The 24,893-nt window shown below is 42.2% G+C and overlaps 1 protein-coding gene across 4 annotated transcripts in view; it reads left to right on the forward strand.

The window, feature by feature from the left end:
• The window catches only part of Prr5l (proline rich 5 like), a 168,043-nt gene that overhangs the window by 39,703 nt on the left and 103,447 nt on the right, over positions 1-24,893 (forward strand). The window contains exon 2 of one of the 4 annotated variants that reach the window (XM_060372213.1): positions 24,234-24,337. The exons of the other annotated variants lie outside the window; for them this stretch is intronic. The gene's annotated coding sequence lies outside the window, so the exon portion shown is untranslated. The remainder of the gene's footprint in view (positions 1-24,233; positions 24,338-24,893) is intronic. 4 annotated transcript variants of the gene reach the window in all.

The raw sequence follows: 24,893 nt of genomic DNA on the forward strand, positions 1-24,893 counted from the left end.
CAACTGTGAGTCATTTCTAATAGGATGTCTCATATCTACACAACATCCCATTCACCCCCCCCACTGCCAAATTTCAGTATTTCACTTGTTGGAATTAAGAAAGAAGTCAGCATTGAATTAGAGCCATCTACTTCTGAAGCCCCCATCCCTCTCCCTCTCCTCCCTCTGTACCCTCTTATATCTCCAGTTCCACTTGTTTGAAGGCCTTGAGTAAACCATTTGTCTTGGAGAAGACCCCGTATTCTTCATTTAACTGGCTACCTTCCCCGTAGTATCTTCAACATGCTCCTCTCATACCCCCAACGTGCCCACAAGGAAAGTATCTTGGCAGAAGCTCCACTAAGATCATTGCATAATTGCTAAACTCTTGAACCAACTGTTAAATATCCTCTGGAAAGGTCACAGCTATTTTAAAAATCCAAACCATTCTCAAGGACTCAATTAAATATCAGTGTTTATTCACACTGCCTAGCTGGGGGGGGTAATGAAACTAAAGCCAGCTTCTGGCTTCCGGCAGACTCCTCCAGATGCCAGTAAGAGGAAGTAGATAGGTGACGTGAAATCTACCAGGCAAGCCAGACTGGGTGGGAACAATAATTCCTTTCATGTTTACTTGGTCACTTCTAATTCTGTGCCTCTTGGCCAAGACCACTGGAAAAAAAAAAAAAAAGAATTACTGTACTATGGATGGTTATTGATGTCATACCACCTGTGGGATAAACTGATCCACTTCCCCTGAGGAGAGGGAACAGTTTCTCTATAGCTCATACATTCAGTAATTAGAAGGCTTCAAATTAAACTGACAAAACACAGGTTGCTGAGCTGCTGAGCTGAGGACAGAGTGAGTAAAGTCCTTGTCCTGCGAGCATGATGATGTGAGTTCTCAGAACCCAAGTGAAAAAGCAGAGTGCTGTGGCATACGCTTGTAATCCCAGAACAGGAGGCAGAGACAGGTACATCCCTGGGTCTCACTGCACAGCCAGATTAGCAAGTCAGTAAACCCCAGGCCAATGAGGAACCCCTTCACAATAACCAAGGTGGATAGTTGCTGAGTAACAACAGCTGAGGCTATCCTTTAGTCTCCACATTCAAAAGTACACACACACACACACACACACACATACACACACACACAGTACACATTGTAGGAGAGAAATTGGCAGCATTTTTCATTCACTCTTGTAGAATTTCATGGAAAAATGTGACCCAAAGAAGTAGTTAGAAATAAGGGCCTATATAGACCATCATACTAGCAGAATGAGAACAGTAAACAATGCTTATAGATGATCAAATGACTTTCAGAAAGATGAGTGGGCCAGCATGATAGAAATGAAAAGGCAAACACGATAGTTTGTGTCTTAGGGTTTTACTGCTGGGAAGAGACACCATGACTGAGGCAATTCTTATAAAGGAAAACATTTAGTTGGGGCTGGCTTACAGTTTCAGAGGTTTAGTCCATTATCATCATGACAGGAAGCATGGCAGTGGTATGCAGGTGTGCATGGTGCTGGAGAAGGAGCTGAGAGTTCTGCATCTTGATCCACAGGCGGCAGGAAATGAATGAAGCACACTTCCTCCAACAAGGCCACAGCTACTCCAACAAGGCTTTGCCTCCTAATGGTGCCATTCCCTATGAGCCTAATTGCAGGCCACTTTCTTTCAGACCACCACAGTTTGTGACAATGTCTGTTAGCTGATTTCTTCCACTGTGCCAACTTCTCATGCCCAGTGACAGAAGATAGTCTTCCCCAGCAGCAAAGTTTCCATAGAGGGTTTATGGTTTATTGATTTATTGTTGAGTTCCCTTGGGAAGCTCTGCTCTTACACAGTTAAAAGGGACTCAGGGAGAAAGACTCCTTATGGTGGTGTTTTCCGGATCTCTGCACTCGCTTCATCAGAATCTACCCCAGGTCAGAGCTCAGAAAAACCAGTCCTGCTGTCTGGGAACTGTGCACAGCTGTGTCCCTGGTCCAAAGGCAGTGCTGCAGGTGGCAGTAGTGGGTTTGGAAGTTAGGTTTTTCTATGGGGTTCATAAGTAGTTGCATATTTCAGGAAGGGCATTTAAATCTAGAGTGCAGCCAGCCAAAGAGATTTCCAGATATTGGGGTTGAAGTCTCTTTACATGGAGGAGTCGGGGGTGGTAACAGTGTTTCCTCATGTGGAACACAAGATACTAGGTTTGTGATGGTCAACTTTCTGAGTGTCCCACACATTTTGTGTGTGATAGCTCCTTGAACGTTATATCAAATTGTCCAACATTAACTACCAGGGCTCTGGGAAAGGGCAGTTTTAGTTTTCACTGATGGGAGAAATATTGGAAACATCATTACTGACAGACGATTAGGTGGAAATATCCATTTTACAAAGAGGCAAACTTAGCTTAAAGTTCATGAATGTGGCTTAGAATCTAATAACCCACAGGGTGGGTTGTAGTTTTCCACCAAACAACATTTTAGTCCATAATTGCTCCCATTCTGATCAAAGACAATTAAAGTCAGATTACTCTTGCTTACAAAGGAATTCTACAGCCTCATTAAATTTAGCCAGAACATTTGTGTAAGTGTAGTAAAGATGGTAATTGATCACATAAGCCTTTTAAAGTTTGCCTTAACTGGAACTTTCTAAAGGAATCTCAAATCAGACTTTAAAATCCTTTGGAGATTAGGAAGCCAAGAACCAAACTTGCTATCAGATTTATTTGAATCTAGAGATTTAGATGAATTTGTCTTTTGTTGAGGTATCAGATACTTTTACTATTGCTATAACAAAACACCTGACCAAAAAACAGCTTCGGGAAGGCAAGAAGTGTCTCTTTTGGCTCACAGTTTGAGAATAAATCTCATCAACAGCAATAGGAGTGTAAGGAGTAAAAGATCACTTGATCTATGATCGACAAGCAGAGAGTACAAATGCTGGTGTTTAGATAGCATTTCTTTTTGTGTTTAATTTGGTCCTATACTTCAGCCCATAGTATGGTTCATCCATATTGAGGGTGGGTCTTCCTGTCTCAGTTAGCCCAATCTTAAAAGTTCCTTCATGGACCCTAAAAGTCTGTTTCCACTCCAAATCTCCTTACTCGGACAATCAAGATTAATCATTGGGTGAAGTCCTGAGACAATCTTAAACTAAGAACCAGGTGAGGTAGAACACACATGCAATTCCAGAACCCAGGAGGCCGAAGGAGGAAGATCCTGACTTAGAGATCAGTCTGTGCTTCATAACAGCACCCGTCTAAAACACAGAACAAACACCCCAACAAAAATCTAACTAAATGTCTCCAGTGTGTGGTATGCAAACATACATAGAGACATATAGACTGTATAGTAGGTATATGTTAGGATGCTATGAATGTGTTTTGCAAATATGTTTATATATATATATATATATATATATATATATATATATATATATATTCATATCCTAAGTCTTTTAAGACTGTCAGACACTGACTGTTTAAAATCTATAATACCTTAAATTAATTCTTTGAGACTTTCATACATGCATACAATTTATTTTAACCATTGGCACCCCTGCTTCTGTCCCTCACTATTCCCAGATCTGTTCCCTTTCCCACCATTTCCCAACTTTGTGTCCTCCCCTCCCTTTTTTAAAACTTTGCCCAGTTTGTGCTGCCCATATACCCTTGGGTGTGGGGCCTCCAGGATCCACGCCCTTAAAACTGATTCTCTCTCCCCCAGAAGCTGTCAACTGTCATAAAAATGCCCTTTATCACCCATCTGGAAGGCAGAGAGCCCTGTAATCCTGGAACTGGGCTACTTTTCAAGAGGACTTTATAAGCGCTAGCTCCATAAAGACAAGCGCAGCTGCATAAATTTGACTCTATATGCATCATTCTCAAACTATGACGAGCCACTCAGAGATTTGCAATATTCCGGGTATACTGAGATATGCTCTCTTACCAGAGAACAAATTCTTACACGAGTTGTACAATTTAAAACAGGATGACCCTGAAATAGTCTCTGAGTTTTGGAAGGATGGTATAGGGAGGTAAACAGGGATCAGTCATTTTTATTTTCAAAGTACAGGTCATAAATTTTCAGAAAAAAAAAAAAAAAAGGAAAGAATGCTCCTTATATCCACAAAGTATAACATTAAAAAAGAAACAGTGTTCCAAACACAGCCATAAAACTTGTGACCATTCTTCATCACTTCATTTAGGCCCGCAGAATTAATTCTCGGGCTTCATTTTGGATTAGCGGTTTTACAACTCCATTTGTTCTGGAAAATTCTCTCTCAGCATGCTGACTCAGTCTTAAAGTTACTTAGGCAATGACATCAGAAACCTGTCCTGAGTGGCATAGACCCTTCCACGGGTTTCAAAGCACAGGGTGAATATGATCAAAATGCATTGTACACATGTATGAAATTCTCAAAGAATTAATGAGGTGAATCAATTTATCCTGATGCTTAGAAAAGCATTCAGGAGAGCATTTATGAGAGCATTTAGCTCCTGTGGATGACATGAAGAAGAGGTCACATGTGTAGAGATCTGATAGGCATATATTACGGTGTAATAGAGAAAGAAACAAGCCTCTCTCTGAGACATGAGATGCATCTGTTTATCTTAAGTTACTTTTTTCTGTTTTGGGGTGTTTGGCCTGCATGTATGTCTGTACACCATGTAAGGTTCTGGTACCCTTAGGTGCCAGAAAAGGGCGGCAGATACCCATACAGATGGTTGTGGGCCACCATGTGGGAACTATGAGAGGAGCTTGAATCCTCTGGAAAAGCAGCTGAGCCATCTCTCCAACCCTGACAAATGAAATGTGAAGATACTAAATGAAATTAAACTGATAGCGTTACAGTCGACCAAGTGCCAGGGCAGCAAGGACACTGGCAGCCTTCTAGGAACCTTAGATGATCTTCAAAATCTACCTGTTAATAACATATCACAAGTCATATGTGGCACAGAAGACATCAAGCATTTCTTCATGTTTGACAGTGTTTCCTATGCAGTGTAGAATATCAAATACCAACTGTGTTTTGGCAAGGTAAGAGGACAAATATGGAACCCTACAAATTCTAGTAATCTATCCCTCTCTCTCTCTTTTAGATTTTTTTTTTCAACACAGGGCTTCTTTGTGCAGCCTTGACTGTCCTGGAGCTAACTCTGTAGACCAGGCTGGCCTCGAACTCACAGAGATCTGCCTGCCTCTGGGATTAAAGGCGTGTACCACCACGCCCTGATCTAGTGACCCTCTTGATCTCAGAGTTACTTCAGAATCAAGAGCACTTCATTTAGAATTTGACTTAGGGAAGTTGTCAAAGATGTTGAAACTTTTGAACGATTGGTTAAGTAGAGTTGTAGGTTAGTTTCTCAAAAGAAGATTTTGTTCTGTTCAGTAATCAAAGACATGAAAATTACTTCACATGCCTTTAATCCCAGCAATTGGGGGGGGGGGGGCTGAGATAGGAGGATCAAAATGTCAAAGGCAATGCAGCTACATTGAAACTTCCAGAAAATTATTCTGATAAAATACAGAAATTTTGTTTGCTAGGTAGATCACCCCTTTTATAATGTCATAGTGAAAGACCACTAATTTCAGAAATTTTATCCTTTTAAGAGAACACCACGTTCTAGCATTGCTTTGAAATACGATTGACATTTAAAGTCATTTGCAATAAATCTATTCAGTCTTAAGCAGCATGGGACATGAATTGAAATGGGAGTTCAACTGATAAGAGAACAGTAGAAGCAGAATTGTATTTGTGTGTGTACAAAGGAAAAATGTGATGGCACAGCGGTGCTCAGTGTTTGGGGCTTGTGTTAGCCAGGGCTCTCTGAGGAAACAGCTTGTGGAACACCAATATGGAAGCAGAGATAGAAACTAAGATACAGATGAATGCTTTGTTTTGCAGAATTGCTTTATGTAAATATGGAGGCTGTGCAGTTTCATAATCTGCTATTACAGAAAGGCCAGTTTTTTTAATTCAGCATCTTCAGATGGGAGAACCAGGTGACTTAGTCCATTGATATTGCTATAACAACATACATGAGGCTAAGTGATATTTTTACTTTATGGATTTTTTTTTTTTTTTTTTAGTTTTTAGTTTTTTAGATAGGGTATCACACCATACATTAGGGTGGCTTTGAACTCACTAGGTAGCAGAGGTTAGCTTCAAACTCACAGTGTTCTCCCTGTTTAGCTTCCATAGTGCTGGGATAACAGAGTTAGTGGAGTTGTTAGGATGGTGACTCTAACAATCTAGAAGCCATCCATGCTCCACAGGCCAATTAAACAGACAATAGTGAAAGCAGAGAAGGGGATTTGTTGAATGTATTCACACTGGGAAGAGGAACAAAGAGATCAAGTGACACCTTCCCTAGTTAGTCATTGTGGTTCTGACATGAGGTTTAGGTTTAGAGTAGGCAAGAGGCTTGTCCCATGAAGGTGAGGTCCTGCCCATCACTAACTCCTGTCTGGGTTCCAGTCTCTCCTGCACAGCAGTCTGATTGTACCCATTTGAGAGTGGGCGTAATAACAGAAATGCATTTCCTTACGGTTCCAGAGGCTGAAAAGTCTAAGATCAAGGCATCAGCAGGCTTGGCCTCTGATGAGGACTTATCTAGGCTTCCGGATGGCACGCCAGCCTTCACAGAAAGTCTGTAGCCCCATTCATGAGGGTGGAGTCCTCGTGGGCAAATTCTTCCCCAAATGATGGAGACTCCAAATCCCTAAAGGCTTCGAGGCCTACTATTTTTCAATGTGAGTTTCGGAGGGCACATCACACGTTTGAAACAGCGTGAGGAGAGCTGGTGCAAAGGCAGCCTCGTAGAAGATCAGCATCGTGCTGAGGTAGAAGGCACGCCATCCCTCTTTCACAGTCCACGTCAGGGAGGGCACGGTGCTTTCCCAAGCCCACCTAACCGTTACTTTGTATATCGTTGGGTTGTTAAGGATGACCCTGGGGTGGATTACTGCAGCCTAAAATGTTTATTAGGCAAGTTATTAGTTCATGGACAGACAGAGAGATAACAGCGTGGCCGGGGGTCTGGGGAGGGTTGAGCACCAGCATTAGAGAGAGCACAGTGGAGTTTCTGAAGAGAGTCAGTGCCCAAAATGAAAGAGGAAGGGGCCTCTTTTGCCTTTTCAGGGCTGCTGAGGAACACAGCAAGAGCTTGCAACCAGGCTTTCTGATTCCCAGGCAAGAGGCAGAGAAGGGGTGGGTACTGTGACTTGCACAGTTTAAGGATTGACCTAACTGGGGTGACAGGCATGAAGACAGACACATCAAAAGCTAGGATGGAGTGGGCCAACGGCAGCCTGGGAACTCACACACCTTAACTCAAAGCACTTTTATTGTCCACACCGTGAAGGAGGAGGAGGCTTATCTATCTCTGCAGGAGGTCTCTGTAGGGGAGCATTCTCAGGTTGCAGTCCTCCAGGAGAAGCAAGCTGCCCTTGATTCTCCTGCAACCAGTAAGGTTTAGCTGATGTTTGTAAAAGTCTACACTGACACCAGGAATAGGCTCCGCAGTTCCTCTTAGTCCAACCCAGAGATGGCTTTGCTATTCCTATGGGTCTGAGGCACTGGGGTCCTTGGTATGGCAGTGCTCATGTCAACAATAAACATTACTGAGGACTTCACCTGCTCCCCCAGGTGGGGAACATAATGTGGCATCCTTCTGGTGTAGGCTCACTGCCCAGGTGAGTGACCAGGGCCAGGCTGCCAGCTCACAGTGTCCCTGGAGGGATCCTGTCACATCTGTGAACAACCCGAGCAGAAACTGAAGTCTGACATTTCATTCTCACACTAGTGAAGTGTTAATCCCATCTGAAAACACCTTCTGTTGCACTCAGTTTTAAACTCTGTCTTATGCCTCTACCTCACTTCCACCAACCCTTTCTTTTTTAAATTAAATTTTTATTTTTATATTAATTACAGTTTATTCACTTTGTATCCCAGCTGTAGCCCCCTTCCTCACCCGATCCCAATCCCACCCTCCCTCTCTCATCCCCTCCCATGCCCCTCCCCAAGTCCACAGAAGGGAGGACCTCCTCCCCTTCCATCTGACCCTAGCTTATCAGGTCTCATCAGAACTGGCTGCATTGTCCTCCTCTGTGGTCTGGCAAGGCTGCTCCCCAATCAGAGAGAGGCTGTCAAAGAGCTAGCTAGCGACTGAGTTCATGTCAGAGACAGTCCCTGTTCCCCTTACTAGGAAACCCACTTGGATACTGAGCTGCTATGGGCTACATCTGAGCAGGGCTCCAAGGTTATATCCATGAATGGTGCAGGGAATCTTAGGAAAGAATGGGGAGATAGTAAGCCCTGGAGAGGACAGGAACTCCACAAGGAGAGCAAAAGAACCAAAATATATGGGCATAGGGGTCTTTTCTGAGACTGATACTTCACCAACCCTTTAGCCCTAGGTAAGAGACAGAAGGTTAGTGGGGAGAAGGAATACCTTTACTTCTCTTGGCTGTTTAGGCTCAATGGGTTCTTTTGGGGCTGTACCAATCTCCATCAACAGCAAACGCAGCAAGCAGTCTCCTCCAAGTCGCTGCATTGAAGCATTTCTTTCCATCTGTCTCCTCCAAGCAGCTACACTGTCCATCTCTCCAAACTGCTACACCTTCTTTTTCTGGGATCTCATATTTATATTCCTCAGAGCCCTAGACCACATGCCTCTCTGTGCTGCACAAAGCAGGCTGTTACCAGTTGGCTCTTATCAGCTGTGGACAAACTAAAACCCAAATTAAACCCCACACTTGGGGTTAAAACAAAAACATAACATAACTGAATTTTCAAAGAAGCCAAAACTTCCATTACATATCCTTGTTTTTGTTTAGCATTAATAAACCATATACAATAAGAATAATTGTGAGAAATATCAGAATTACATTTACAATGTTTAGACCATTCATATTTAGCATTTTTGGGAAAAGTATCTCATTATCTATCCTATCCTGGTGAGTCCAAAGTTCTACGCCTAAGTCACTTTTTAAAAATCATATCTTGTATTTATCAACCTAAAAACATCTATCTAGACCTTAAAACATCTTTTTAGACCTAAAACATTATCTTAGATCCTAAACAATTTAAGCTTAGTTGTAGTAAAACTATGACTATCTAGTCTAAAACCCCATCAGAGACTTTAGAAGGAAATAGTATTACCTAAGTATAGGAAGCATAGAACAAGCAGCTTCCAGAACTATAGAAATAACAGAGACACCTGACTGTCTGGACAGTCACCGGAAGTTTCTGTCTTGTTGGAGCATCCAGTCAGTCTTCAGCCTACTGTCCCAGAATATCTGACAGACTCTCTGTAAAGCAGGAATTTTGAGGGACTGGCCACTTGTCTCTGCAAAGTTGGATATTCAGTCTCCCAGGGTCATGCTTGTTCACAGTTTGCTCAGGCAGCCTGCTATTAGCAGTAAAAGGACAGGTTTTTTGTTTGTTTTTTTTCCTCCAGTGGCTGTCTTACCATTTTTTTGTTTCTTTGATGCCCATCATCTTCTTTAAAGTTGCTTAGAGGTGCTGCCAGGAGCAGATATGTCTTTCTGTCAGAAAAGCCTTTTATTATTAAAATATTTTAAGTGCCCTATTCTGTAGCTCTCTGAAGTGTTTGAAGACCACCTATTTACCTACCATTAAATAGTGCATAATCTAACCTATCTACCTATAGGATATTAGAGCAATGTTACTTGTTTCTAGCTACGTACTATTTGATTAACCTCAAAAATATATGCAAGAGACTAAATAAAGCTTATTTCTGTAATTAACTAAACTAATATCTAACAAGACTATAAGTAAGATTATTTATAAATGACTAACTACTAAATTGCATCTCCAATCATCCTGAACAGTTTGCAATAGTTAGCTTTCATAAGACTAGAATTTTACATCGCATTTTAAATAAGTTGCATGTGTACAATATATTAAACAAAAGTTGAACAAAACAATCTTCAGTTTCTGTCAATATACAATAATCCATACCAATACATAATATTTGACCCTGGTACGTTCAATAATCTATAGATTCAATAATCTATAGGATAAAATCTATGAAATTTTATCCTATAATACTATATCCCTCCCCCTTTTTCAGTAATATTTAGTTTTCATCTTCCTGTCTGCTGGCTATCCTCCGGCTGACCAAAAAAATACTTTTTTTTTTTTTTTTTTCTGCTAGACTCAAGCTGACAGGCCCCTTCATTCATTTCCTGGTGGCAAGAGGTTATCTTCTAAATCCCATTTAGAAATACACTCATTACTCCAGTGCTTTCCCTTCTTAACAATGCCTACAAATTCTGGGGAATATAGGCATTCTGTGGCAGCCAAAAGCTACTTGTTCGTGGCTATGAGTGAAATTACTATATGACTCCAAGTTAGTGCACCAGCTTTTTTGAAACTGAAGATTTTTACCTCACAGTTTCTTTGTAAAGGGCCAAATTCACCACAATTAAAGCACCGGGCATTCTGATTTCTGAGACCTCTAGCTTCTGCTTGTCCTATGATATTGGCATGGTGCTCCTGAGAGCCAATATCAGCAGGCTCTCTCATCCATTTGTATATTGGGGCTGCTCATGCTTTTAGTGATCTAAGTATTCTCTTACACTCAGTATTTGCATTCTCATATGCCATGATCTGTATCAACTTCTGTCTGGTTCGAGGGTCTGATACAACTCTATTTACAGATGAACCCAACCTCTTTAAGAAGTCAGTGAAGCCTTCTCCAGGACCTTGTATTTCCTTAGTAAGTGAGGTGGATGTGTTACCATATCCCAAGCTCTTAACGCTGCCACACAACATTGTCCCATTACGACATCATCAGATCATATTTGTTCTCATGACTCAGCATAACACCCTTCACCAAGCGATTGATCTTTAACAACATTTATCCCTCCCACCCTTGCTATATTCCATTGTTCTATTTTCATGGCGTTGTTCCTCCACCATGATAACCATTTTAATGGTTGACCAGCTTCTAGCACAGCTGACACCAATCCCTTCTGATCTTGGGGAACAAATCTGTTTTGCATAGCCCAGTCACTTAATATTTGTTTAACAAAAGGTGAATGCATTTCGTACTGTACAATAGACTCTTTAAACTGCTTTGGACCTAGCATCTCTATTGGATGCCATGTCATCTCATCATAAGCCTCATCACCATCACTAGCAGGCATATTTTACACAAAGACTAGGAAGGCTGATGGTGCCTGGGTAGCCCCAGGCAACTTCTGTATTGACACACTTGGTTCAAGATTAGCCCTTTTGGCCTGTACGGCTTCATGCTCTTCCTCACCCCTTTGCTGCAGGCAGGTACTTTAAACACATGCATGGAGCAGGGTGGGGCAGCAAGAACAGGGAATTCTTGTTCTTAGGTTCCAGGTCTAAACACTTTTTCTCCCTTCATCTGCAGCACTATTTTCGGCCTAAGGCTTCAGCTTCTACCCATAAACTCTCTTGTGCTGCCAACTCTGCAGCCCTTTCCAAAAATCAGAGAATTGAGTGACACTTCTGGTTTTCATATTTCATCCACTTTTTTTCTCAAACCTCCTCATATCCACTTGTAACTTTTCGACGCTATATAATTGTTCAGCCATTCTTCCAATCTTTTAAAAAACAGAATACAAGAAGAAGACAAAGCAAAAATAGATAATCCACCCCTGGGAGCAACACGGGAGAGAATCCAGCGACAGCTACCACTAAACTTTTTTGCTGACATCTTGAAACAATGCATTCATTCATAACTTGCCATCTCCTATACAGCACTGGAAACCAGCTTCCCTATTAATCCCAATCCACGTCTGGGTCTCACTTGTTAGCCTTTTTCTATTTTAATTGGTTTCTTGCCAACCACATTGAGCACCCTCTGTTGCACTCATTTTTAAACCCTTTTTTATTTGGGGTATGTTGTAGTAATTTTAAAAGTATGGTTTAATGATGTTTATTATTTGCTCTAATCTTAATATGGTGGTATTATCTAACCCACTATTATAATTAATAAAGGACATAGACTTCTGATAGATTTTATAATTGCTTTGTATCACCATGGACTGGGCAGATAATGCCACCTACTCAATCTCCTACCTCCCAGCCCCATCCCAGTCCATCTGCTTTAATAATTCCTAATTGGGCTACCTACCATCCATAATCCCAAATACTTGCTAATGTTCTTAATCTGGGCCAATTCTTTCCATGACATCTTTGAGTCCTTTCTCCAGGCCCATGTGGTTCCTTCCACACTCACCCATCATGTCTTCTTCCTTCTCTCTTCTCCTTCCAAAGACCCTCTCTGTCTCCTAGAACATCAACTTAGGTCATACCCACTCCATCCACCTTGCTCAGGTGTGTCAGCATTTTATTGGTTAAACAGAGAGGCAAAATTAACAAGGTACATGAGTGCCTGCTTGTAGCAAGAAGGCCTCATGGGGGAGAGCACTTAACTTTAGAATAGACAAGACCAGACCAACCCCCAACAGGAGTATTCACTCTACTTCCCTTTCACCAACCTTTTAACCCTAGGTAAGAGACAGAAGGTTAGTAGGGATAGGGGGCACAGACCCCTTTACTTCTCCTGGATATTTAGGGTTGACGGGTTCTTTTGGGCCTATACCAATCTCCAACTCAACAGCAAACGCAACAAGCAGTCTCCTCCATCTATCTTCTCCAGGCTGCTGCACCACGAAGCATCTCTCCCATGACTCTCCAAACCACCACACTCTGTCTCTGGTCTCTCTAAATGCTATCCCTTCTCTTCTGGGCTCTTGTATTTATACCCCCCCCTCCAGAGTCCTAGACCAACTTCCCTCTTTGTAACAGCACAAGGCAGGCCGTTACCAACTGGCAAAGACCACAGCCCACAGGAGGCAGTTATCAGCTGTGGACCAACTAAAGCCCAAACTAAAATCCCACATTTTAGCGTAAAACAAAAACATATTTACACAACATAACTGAGTTTTTAAAGAAACCAAAACTTTCATTACAGCACTCAGTTTCCATATCACCCTCCAGATGCTTCCTTTTCCAGCTTTCTCTGAACTCTTTGCCTCCACCTCCCCTCCTGATCCCCTCCACGCTTGCTCCCACACAGCCCTAGTCTACCCACAAAATCTATTTTACTTCTCATCCTCTCTACCTAACCTCTCTGGGTTTATGGATTGTAACTTGGTTATCATTTACTTAATGGCTACTATCCACTTGAAAGTGATGCATACCATGTTTGTCTTTCTAGGTCTGGGTTATCTCACTCAGGATGATCAGGTTGATTTTTTTTTTTTTAGAGTTCTTTATATATTTTGGAAATTAGTCCTCTGCCAGATATGGCATTGGTAAAAATCTTTTTCCACTCTACAGGCTGCCATTTTGTCTTTTTGGTGGTGTTCTTTGCCTTACATAAGCTTTTCAGTTTCATGAGATCCCATTTATTAATTGTTAATCTTAGTGCCTCCTGTGGTATCTGTGTTCTGTTTAGGAAGTCTTCCATGCCACTGTGTTAAAAGCTATTCCTTACTTTCTCTTCTGTCAGGTTCAGTGTATCTGGTTTTATGTCGAGGTCTTTGATCTCCTTGGACTTGAGTTTTGTTCAGGGTGATTAGTAGGGGTCTGCTTTTATTCCTCTACATACAGATATCCAGATTGACCAGCACCAGTAATTGAAGATGCTGTCTGCTTTTTATTGTGTATTTCCAGCTCCTTTATAAAAAACCAGGGGCTGTGGTTTATGTCTTCAATTCAATCCCATTGATCAATGTGTCTGTTTTGATGCCAATACCATGCAGATTTTATTGCTATAGCTAGGTAGAACAGCTTGAAATCAGGAATGATGGTACCTCCAGCAGTTCTTTTATTGTATAGGGTTGTCTTAGCTATCCTGGGTTTTTGTTTGTTTTTCCATATGAAGTTGAGAATTGTCTTTTCAAGGTCTGTAAAGAACTGTGTTGGTAATTTGATGGGAATTACACTGAATCTGTAGATTGCTTTTGGTAGGTTGGTCATTTTTACTATGTTAATCTTACAGATCCATGAACATGGGAGATCTTTCCTTCTTCTGATATCTTTTTCAATTTCTGTCTTCAAAGACTTGAAATTATTGCCATACAAATCTTTCACTTGATTGGTTAGAGTTTCAGAGAGGAACAAGGACATTTGTGGGCTTTAGCACATTCATGTTATGTTCTGGTAAAAAGAGTCTGACTGCATTCTGCCTTTGTCTGAAGAACTTGAGTGAAGCTGGATTCCAAGCCAATAAACCAAGTTATCTGCACAGAAAATATCAAGATAGCAAGTATGCGGGCGGTGGCATAGTTAGTTCTCACTGCTCTAATCCAGGTTAAGAAAGCAGCAAAATGGAGCAAAAAGAAGTGAGGAAGTTTGAAGTCGCAAACAAGGAAACAGTGGATAAAGCAACTATAACAGCTGGTACAATTAAGAAAGAGAAACCTCTCACTTTTCACAGGGACAATAGGAAAGGGGCTTTTGGGGCGAGACTCTGCCCATCTAGGGCTCCAGTTTTAAAATGCAAATTTACTTGAACAGAGAAAGACTGAACTGGGATTTTCTGCTAGAAAATGTGTGGCAAGATCTGGATTCCACGCAAGGAGGACCTGGCTGATAGTGCACGAAGCTGAGAATAAAGATGGAGCTCGGGTTGCTATGGAGGACCCAGAAGGTTGATGATACCAGGATCATGGGATGTCTGTGGAGGAAACCTTCAGGCACAGGATGGGATTAGCTCAGCAGCACTTCCATATGTGCTGTAGGTGACAGAACTGGACCACAGAACTGGACCAGACGACTGGGCCAGTGCCGGATGACACTGCAAACCACAGATGCTGGGCCTCTAGCTGAAGGATTTGCTGTTTTTCCTTTGGGGTTTTGGTTTTACTTTGGTCTGGCCTTTCCTTGCTCTGCCACTGCCTCTGCTCTTTGGAATGGGACTGTTTATTCTGCGGCACTGTACATTGGAAATATGAAAGTTTATTGTTTTTGTAGAGTGGCTCAGAGTTAAAAGAGTACCCTGATTCTCATGGACTTTTGATCAGTGTTGGGACTGTTAAGATTTGGGGGACTCTTACAGATTAATTAAACACATTTTGTATTATGTGAATGCCATGGGCTTTTGAACGTGAGGGGTAGAAAGTTGTGGATTAAAGGTAATATATATTCAGGTGTCAAATTGACAAGAAGTCGACATGACAGTTAATGTTCTTTGTCAACTTGATTGGATATGGAGTCACTAGTCACCTCTAGGTGTGTAAGGTTTTTCCCAGACAGATTTAAATGAGGCAGAAAGATCCACTGTGACTGTGGATGACACTGTTGCATGGGCTGGAGTCTTAGACTGAATAAATAAACCCCAGAATTCATTTTTCTGGCAGGATGCAATGTGCCTGGGTATCACACATGCTGGACACCATGACTTCTGGAACTGCAATGGATTGTATCCTCAAAATCTCAGCCAAATAAGCCCTTCTTTCCTCACTTCATTACTATGTTGGCTTCCTTCCTTAGTTCATTGCTCTGGTTGGCCTATTTTATGACAGAAAGACTGCAAAAGACTAATATATGTAGGCTCATTTCTGTTGTTTTTGTTTTTTTTTCTCTCCCATTGACTTAAATCAAGAGAACTACATATAGCAATAGATAACAACTATTATTTAGTAATAACAAAAGGGTAATAATGTTACAAAGAGGCCCTCACCATTCATATTTCCTCTTTGCTTTTACTGAGAATATCCTCCTGTAAGAAACATAGACACATGAGCCTATGTGCTTATCAGTTCTACGTGTGACTTGGAAAGACTTCTCAGGCATTAAATAGACTTGAGACTGAGCCCAGCTCCACTGCTCTTGTAGCCTGTATGATTTTTCTTAACCTAGCATAATTAAAACACTAATGAATGCTAAAGCTATCATTTCCAAGCTCTGTGCCCTTCTATCCAATTCCTACTTCTCCACTGTAATCATTGCCACCTCTTGCTGGAATCATAGATGTCTCTAGTTGATTTTCTCTTCCTTCCTGTCTTGCTTTGACTATTTGAAATGATCAGTCAGCTTGATCTGAGAAGAGCAGAAAATCTAAAATAAGAACTGCACAGCATACAAGGTTTTTCTCCTCCTCATATAAAAATGAAGTCATCACACCAAGAACGGATTATAATATCTTAAATTCAAGGGGCTGACACTCCCAGCTCTTGGTGAGGGGTGTGTGAATTCACCAAGAGTGTTAAATAAGTACCTAATGATCACCCATGCGCCGCAGTCCCTCACTAAACTAGTAGCCATTTATCTCCCAGGTATTTGCTTGGAGATAGAAAGTCTTTAGAAATGCTTGTAGCAGTTTGGGTCACACTGTCCCTAAACAGTGAGCTAGGCTCCATATCAAATATCCATCAACGGCAAACTGGTTAAGGAAGTGGCGGTGAATTCATAATGTAACATTTTATAACTCGGTCATAAAAAGGAATGAATTTGATACAGCAACATCAATGAATGTCAAAATAATTATATATGGTGAAGGAATCCAGACACACAGGAGTATGTAGTACATGGGTCCATTTAAAGTTCTAGGAAGTAAAAAGGAGCTAATAGTGACAGAAGCCTAACAGGATGCAATGGTGTGAGGAGTGGGAGAGGGGGATTGCAGAGGCACAGGATGTTTGATGGTGGTGCTGGTGATGGGGTAACAGAAAGGTTCAGAATATTGGTTGCTGTGGTCTTATGACGGTTTTATGTACAGAAATCAGAACATACCAATCCGTACATTTTAAATATTTTTATGTTTACGTGTAAGTGGCTGCACGTATGTATGTGTACCACATATACGCATGGTGCCCTTGGAGGCCAGAAGGAGTCATCAGACCTCCTGGAGCTGGAGTTGCAGGTAGTTATGAGCCACTTGATGTGGGTGCTGGGAACTGATCTTGGATCCTCTGAAAGAGCAGCAAGTGTTCTTAACCGCTGAGCCATGTCTCCAGCCCCCATCAGTACATTTAAAATGGACTCTGCTTTCTCATTTGTAAAAATGGAATACTGTTCATGTGTTGGTGCCTACCAGGCAAGCATTCACTGTGGTACATGCTCAGCAGCTTCATAGTTCATTTAATCATTTGTCTGCTTCAGTGCTGAGGTAGGAAGTGTGAAGAGAGTAAAGCTCACCGGCATAAAACTTATGGAAAGTTCATCACCTGCTATTTCCCTAGGAGGGAGATTGGAATTGCTTTGAGTTGGAACAGGATGTGTGTGTGTGTGTGGCAGGTGGCCAAGGAAAAATAGCTACATTCTATGACATGTTTGCATAGTTCCATTAATGGACAGTGCAGGCAGTGTTGATCTGCTGGTTGTTCTCCAGTGCATGGTCCTGATTTTGGATGCAGACACAACTCAGGCGACTTACAGCAGTCTTTGATGGGATAATTATAGGATATTAACAGATTCAAAAACCTAAGTTCTCCACCTGCTCAGGCAACTGTGCCATGAGCAAACATGAAAGCATTTCTTTATGCTTCTTTCTTTATACAAAATGTCCTTGGCTTATGAAACTTTGCCTCAGTGATTTTTATCATCAGTGGGTTCTCATAAATTTGAAAATATTTTAATTAATTTTGTTGAAAAAATAAATAGAAGACTTTCGGAAATGTGCACAGGAGAGGTCGGTGCCCAGGGGGAAAAGGACGGAAAGAAGGAAGGAAGGAAAGAAGGAAAATCTCTGTTCATGGAGAGAGCTTCTCCCCTCATGGGGGCAGTGACAGCCCAGTCCATTCATGACTTATTTTATGCCTTTTGCCCTAGCCACCCACATGACTTACTTGATAATACAAATTCTATTTTAAACAAATGTATTTACAAGACAAACTATGTGGGTCAGGAACTTTTCTATTCTGCTCTCTGAGATGCTTAAGATAACACCTCGTTGGGACTAAAGGAATGTTTGTTGAACGAATGGATTTTATCATCACCAGTGGAGAAGTATATTTTTCTAAGATGCTATAACTATAGCACTGTTACAAGTATAAATAGTTATGAGCTAATTCCTGGGTAGAGCAGTATCCCTACTAACCATGCTTCACCATGCTACCCAGCCGTGAGAACTGCAGAAACCAATCTCATCACTTTCTTATGGTTCTTCTTACTCACTGGACACACACCTCTGCTCCCTAGTGGTTTGACCCATCTATGTATCCCCAAGACATTGCTCCACAGAGCAAACACCTGTAACATATGAGTAGCTTGTCTTATTTAACCTTTAGCAACAACCTGAACATTGAAATTATTACGTCAGTGAGGAAGGAACCGAGGCGCTGAGAAGACAAGTAACTTGGCCAAGGTCACAGAACTTATAACTAATACTGTCCAGACATGATATGAGCAGCCTAACTGAGAAGCCCTCGTTTTAAAATATCTCATTTTTTTGTAGTATTCTCTACTCACCACCACCTCATTTGTCAACTTAAGGCAGACTGATTTAAAAAAATATGACTTTTCTCAGTATTATTGAAGTGCGTTGTAAGTGAAGGGGCTGTAAAGAAACCTCCCAAATGGCTGCTCAATAATTTGGGGGAAATTTTTTACTGTAGGTACAAGAGAAAGAATGGCAAGGGGTATCTAGAAGAGTCCAGAGCAGAGAGAAAAAGAGAGGTCATAGGCCCTAGTGAGGAAGATACTGCTTTAAAAAAAGAAAACTGTGTGTCTGTCTGTGTGATATATATATGAGAGTGCATGCCAGGACGCACAGGTGGAGGTCAGAGTACCACTTTGTGGAGTTGGCTCTATTTTTACTTGGGTTTCTAGGATCAGACTCAGGTCACCAGACAACTTGCACAGCCAACGCTTTTACTCACTAAGCATTCTTGCTGGCTTAGTGGTTTTGATAAGTGGATACAATGTGCTTGTCAAATTGCCTTCTAAATGTTTGTGCTTACAGACTAGTGCTGCTGTTGGTTTTGGTGAGAGAAGCTTTGGTGGTGGTTACTGCATAGACATAACTGGACAGTGTGAGGAAAACGTGACTGTTGAATGCTCAGTCATAAAGAGGATGTCTACATCACCCCCTCCAGTTCCCAGGGAACATATTGGAAAAGGGTGCAGAAAGAATGTAAGAGAGAGAGGAAGGGAGGGAGGGAGGGAGGGAGGGAGGGAGGGAGGGAGGGAGGGAGCTCTGTGAAATGATGTCTTCCTGGCCTAGCATGGCTTAATAAGGGTAGTCTTGTGATTCAAAGACCTTCTGGCATCCATAATGTGGACTATGCCTGCCACTCCACGCCAACATGAAGCTTTCTTGGGATGGGATGTTCTTGACTCTGGACACTGCTGGGAGCTTCATTAGCAGCGTAGCCATCAATCTCTTTCGTTTTAATAATCAAATCCAACTTTGGCCATAAGTAAAATGAATTCCACTGGGCATGGAGGTGCATCTTTAAATCCAGCACCTATCTCTGAGTTCCAGGCCAGTGTAGTTAAAAAGCAAGTTCCCGGACAGCCCAGGGCTACACAGAGAAACACTGTTTCAAACAAACAAACAAAACTTTAAGAAAAAAAAAAGGAAGGAAGGAAGAAATAAAGAAACAAAATTCGTTGGGAGGCATTATTTATCATGGGGCAGAGTTCATTCATGTCAAATACTCTGAGATGGAAGGATGGAGTGACAGAGCCACGGCAACAGCCACAGTGTCTGTCTGGATGCCCATTCACATGCTGTGTCTACTCCAATCCAGGGTTTGATAATGTTTCAGTTTATTGTCAGTATTCACAAACTGGAATCTGTTGTAGGGTCTGGATTTTAGACTTCTCTGGAAACACGTGAGGGTGTTCGGGACATGGGCTCAGGTTGCCAAGTTCATGGGCAGCACATTCTGTCTGGGTCAGCAGTTTCTTCTTTCTCCTTACTGGAACACCTGCAGCCACATTAGTTTTCCTTATTGGCCGGCCTCAAGTGACAATAATGGTACAAAGTGTGCTTGTATTGAACGCTGTGTGTCACAGTGGAACAGACACTGTTATTCTCCAGAGGAAATCGAGGAGCACATTAGTTGTAGGTGCTAGGTCTCAATACCTGGCATTCTGACTTCCAGGTTGCTTTAAAGCCCTCTGCAAACATCTGTCTTTGAAGGCTTTGACAAGCGTGTCCCCTCCTTGAAAGGACAAAGAACCGATAGGGGACTTTCCCTGATGCCCCCTACTGCCCAAGGCCCACACACTGAAAACTTCAACCTGTTCAGCTCCTTTCCTAGGTAAAGAGCAGGCCAGCAGGAGAGAAGAAAGAAAGAAAGAAAGAAAGAAAGAAAGAAAGAAAGAAAGAAAGAAAGAAAGAATGAAAGAAGCTATTTTTCCTTCTTGCTCTGAACAAAGTTGAACTTGAGCTGAGAGCAAAATACTGAAAGGACCAAGTAAGACTTGGCAATGATGTCTTTGGGGAGCTCAGAGGCAGCTGTGGTTGAACAAACAAGCTTATCTCTCTTGGCAAAGAGAGGATTTAATTCTGTTCGGCCTGCATCTGACTTTTACTTGAAACATTAGTCAGAAAACACGTGCAAACCATTTGGAGACAGTGGAGCCAGAACCAAGACACTCAGCATCTTCATGTCACATCCCCAGCGGTCACCAGACTACCTGAACCCCCTGGGCTACCCCATTCCTAAGTGACAGGTGGAGCCTGTCCTACCAAGAGCAATCAGTTTGTTCAGGTTATTTCAAGAAACAGCCCCAGGAAACGGAGCCATTTTTACATCCTGGTGCTCAAGGGAGAGTCGGACTTGGAAACCTCCATAGTTCCGAGGCAGGAGTTATGGCTGCTGCGGGTGAGTGGCATGATACCATACCCCCTCACGCTCATTGAACATTTCCACTTCCCTGTGCATAGTGCTGCTCATGTGACAATAGATGGTTAGGGTGGTTTGAAAATTCTACCACAGTGCTTGAGAGTGGTCTTTAATGGGCTGAATCTAGGGCTCTTGGACCCAGCTGGGACATGTGGTCAGAAGGAGCAGTCATTAAAACCACCCCAAACTCCGAAGTCAGATGTGACCGAATGACAACGAGTAAGTAGAACTATGAGGCCAGGGTCACTCCCTCCTCTCCCCAGAGTGTTCCCCATAAGCACCAGCTCCTGCTCTTGCCACCGATGCCATTCTCCTGTTGAAGTCACTTCCATCTGAAAATACAGACCAGGAAACAGAACTGAATTGGATCGAGGAAGTTGAAAGGGAAAGCCCTGCCCCGTGAGAAGGTGGTTGGAATATCATTATATCATTCTATTTCTGGAGAAGCTCAGGTTCCAATTTAAAGGACAACTTTTCTTCTTCTTCTTCTTCTTCTTCTTCTTCTTCTTCTTCTTCTTCTTCTTCTTCTTTTTTCTAGACACGGTTTTTCTGTGTAGCCTTGGCTGTCTTGGACTTTGTACCAGCTTTGTAGATCAGGCTAGTCTTGAACTCACAGAAATCTGCTTATCTCTGCCTCCCTGAGTGCACCGCCCATGGCCGGCTAAGAAACAGCATTTTAAAATCTCCAATGAAGCCGGGCATGGTGGCACACACTTTTAATTCCAGCACTCAGAAGGCAGAGGTAGGTGGATCTCTAAGTTTAAGGCCAGCCTGGTCTACAGAGTTCCTAGACAGCTGGGGCTACACAGAGAAAACATATCTTAAAAAAAACCAAAACAAAAAAACATACTACTACTACTACTAATAATAATAATACAATGACATCATTGGGCTCTGTTGAAGTGTGCAGTACTACTTCCCTCTGGACAGTCTCCCGCCCCCCTGCCTTGATCTATGTTTCTCTGCAGAATGTGAAGAATGCCAATTAATCCTGTTATCTGAGCCAAATACTTCCAGCTTTGATTTCTCTGATAAAACCTCCCTAAATGGAGAACTCTCAGAATACCAAAGTGGGCCTCTGTGTGGAATTTGTAAGGAACAGATCTGGAGGGGACAGCACAGTGGGATGGTTCCGCCAGCCCTGTGAGCCCCTGGGGTCAGCACCCACTCTTTTCCACTAGGATTCCACCTGGAGACCCACTGTAGCTCCCCGATTAAACTAGGCCACCCTTCAGTAAGGAACAGAAAAAAACAACAATCCATAAAAGTCTTCCTCCAGGATCAGTGACTTGGCAACGTCATTCCTGCCCCAGCCACCAGCCCCGTCTTCTCTATTTAAAAGCTGGCAGGTGCTTTAAATACCAGCCAGGCAATGCATACAGCACACCCAAGAAAAAGCCTTCAGAGCAGATGAATGGATTCCAGGAAGTGCATTACAGAGCTGAAAACAAGAACAATGTTGTTTTAATGGAGGGCACAGTTTTGTGAAAGGGTTATCTCTTTTTTTTTACATTTATGTTTTTATTGTGGGGAGGGATGGTGGATTTCATCATGTGTGGAGGTCAATGATCAATCTGTAAGGGTTGATTCTCTTCTTCTACCACGTGGGCCCAGGTTGTCGGGCTTTGTGGCATGCACCTTCACCCACTGAGCCATCTCAGCCACAAAAAGGATTTTTAAAGCTCAGAACTGAGACTCAGAAGTTAAAGTAAAGGGCTAATATATCGAAAGGCAAAGACTCCCTCACACACACATACACACACACACACACACACACACACACACACACACACACGATTCTTCACTTCCAGCTGCTTCAACAGGAAAGAAGAGAAAATAAAAAAGGAAGAGAGGGAGAAATGCAAAAGATAGAAGACGAGGAGCAAAGAAGAAAGAGAGAGAAAGAAGGAAACAATGAAAAGAAAAAAGGCACAAAAATAGCTCAAAAATCTTTACGGGAGTACATACCAGAAACATCAAATTCAAATATTTAGAATTTTCCCATCACAGTTTATACCACATAGTTTTTGCATGCTTGCAGTGCAGGGGGGGGGGGGGGGCTGTCTTTCTTGCTATGCAGGTCTGTAATCTCCCTGAAGCACGTAAGCACATACTGTAAGGTATTTTTATAGCTATTCTTATTTGAAGTTGGACCCCATGGGCAGCTTCCGTGCTAACCAGCATTCAGGCAATGTTCTATCAGAAAAAAAAATCTCACTGCAAATAGGTCACTTTCAATGCTTCAGATACCTTAACCCTTGAGAGACATGGAGTGCTTTGCCAGCAAGCAAACTAAATGTCAGAAGTGGGTTTTCACTGGTGGGATTCATAGCGTGTTAGTGAATTTATTCAAGATCACAGGCTAGCTAAAATGTCCTTCTGTTGTTGACTTCACCCAGTGTGAAATAGATATAATAAGTGTTGGTCACTTTTGTGGCTCTTTGGATAACTTCTTCACTGCTCTAAGCAGTGCCCACAAACCTGCCTCTGAAGTGTGGTTTCAATAGCTTGGAGACCTGAATGAACATGCAAAGCGGCTGCTTTTGCAGCTAAAAAAGCAGAGGGCAAGGACTTCCCGAAGCGTGCAAGACAGCTTGTAGAAACCACATAACTTCTGCTAATTTGCATTTCGTGGAAGAGTGGATGGAGACTTGGTTTTAGGCTGAGGGGAAATGGCTTGCTACTCTACCTAGTTTTAGGGGACATCTATTGCTTATCAAAAAGAGCCCAGGAGCAGAGCTTGTGGGTTAGGTCTGCGGTCCTCACAGAGACATGATCCTGTTATGGTTGTCAAGTAATGCTGAGGGAGCAGATCTGTCTGCACAGCTTGAGTCACTCATCCAGGGTCACATAAAGAAGATGGAAACCTTAGTTGTTTGGTTCTAAAGCATTGTTTTTCCACCATGCCAAACAAGTTTCCTGTTTGTAGGGAAATTTGAAAACATATGACTACATAAAATAGCTTAATGCTTTTAATGCCAGCACCCAGAGAGGCAGAGGCAGGCAGATCACTGTGAGTTCGAGGCCAGCCTGGTATACAAAGTGAGTTCAGGACAGCCAAGGCTTATACAGAGAAACCCTGTCTTGCAAAATCCATAGATATATAGATAAATAAACAAATAAATAAATAACCTTAATGTTATCATTTAAAGGAACCATAGGCAGCTTTGCCATACCACTCCCAGACTTATTCACATACATATTTAGATGAGATTGTACAGTTGTGTACTAGGTCTTGTTGACTGACCATGATGTAAGTACCCCTTCATACTGCTCAATATCAAAGCATTGCTTTTAAGGATCCTCTAGCCTGGCCTAAGCTATCCCGAACCACCTGTTGTTGGATATTTCACTTTTTTCTGGTTCTTGGCTACCATGAGTAATAACAATACAGTCGTCTCCGAGCGTGATCTCTTGTTTACTTTTCTCCTTATTTCATCTGGGCAGATTTCTGGGGAGGAAATTACTGGATCAAAGGGCAAGAACAGTTTAATGGACTTCGGGAGACCTGAAATAGATCACGGTGTGCTTCGCCTTTATAAATAACAAAAGTGAGTGTTACTTTCCAAGACTGATAGTTTTTTCTTTTCTTTTCTTTTTTTTTTTTTTTAGTTTCCTTTTTTCATTTTTTTAAAAATTCATTTCACATCCTGATCTTAGCCCCCGCCCACCTCTCCTCCCAGTCCTCTCTCTTGCTTATATCCCCTCTCCTCTACTCCTCAGAATGGGGGACTGCCCCCCCCCAACCCACCATGGTGCATCAAGTAGAATAAGGACTGAGCACATCCTCTCCACTGAGGCCGGGCAGAGCAGCCCAGCCAGGGGGGAGTGATCAAAAAAGCAGGTAACAGAGTCCATGTCAGAAGCAGACCTGTTCCCTTTACTAGAGAACACACATGAGTACTCGGCTACATGTGTGTAGAGGGCCTAGGTTCAGTCCATGCATGGTCCTCAATTGGTTCTTCCTTTTTGTTTTGTTTTATTTGCTTGCTTTTTCAGATTTTTTTTTTTTTTTTTTTTTTTTTTTTACGTGATGGGTATTTTGTCTGCACGTGCTGATATGTGCATGCCTGGTGCCATGGATGGACAGTTGTGAGCTGCCGTGTG

Source organism: Meriones unguiculatus, chromosome 18 (assembly GCF_030254825.1).
Source record: "Meriones unguiculatus strain TT.TT164.6M chromosome 18, Bangor_MerUng_6.1, whole genome shotgun sequence".
NCBI classification, from domain to species: domain Eukaryota; kingdom Metazoa; phylum Chordata; class Mammalia; order Rodentia; family Muridae; genus Meriones; species Meriones unguiculatus.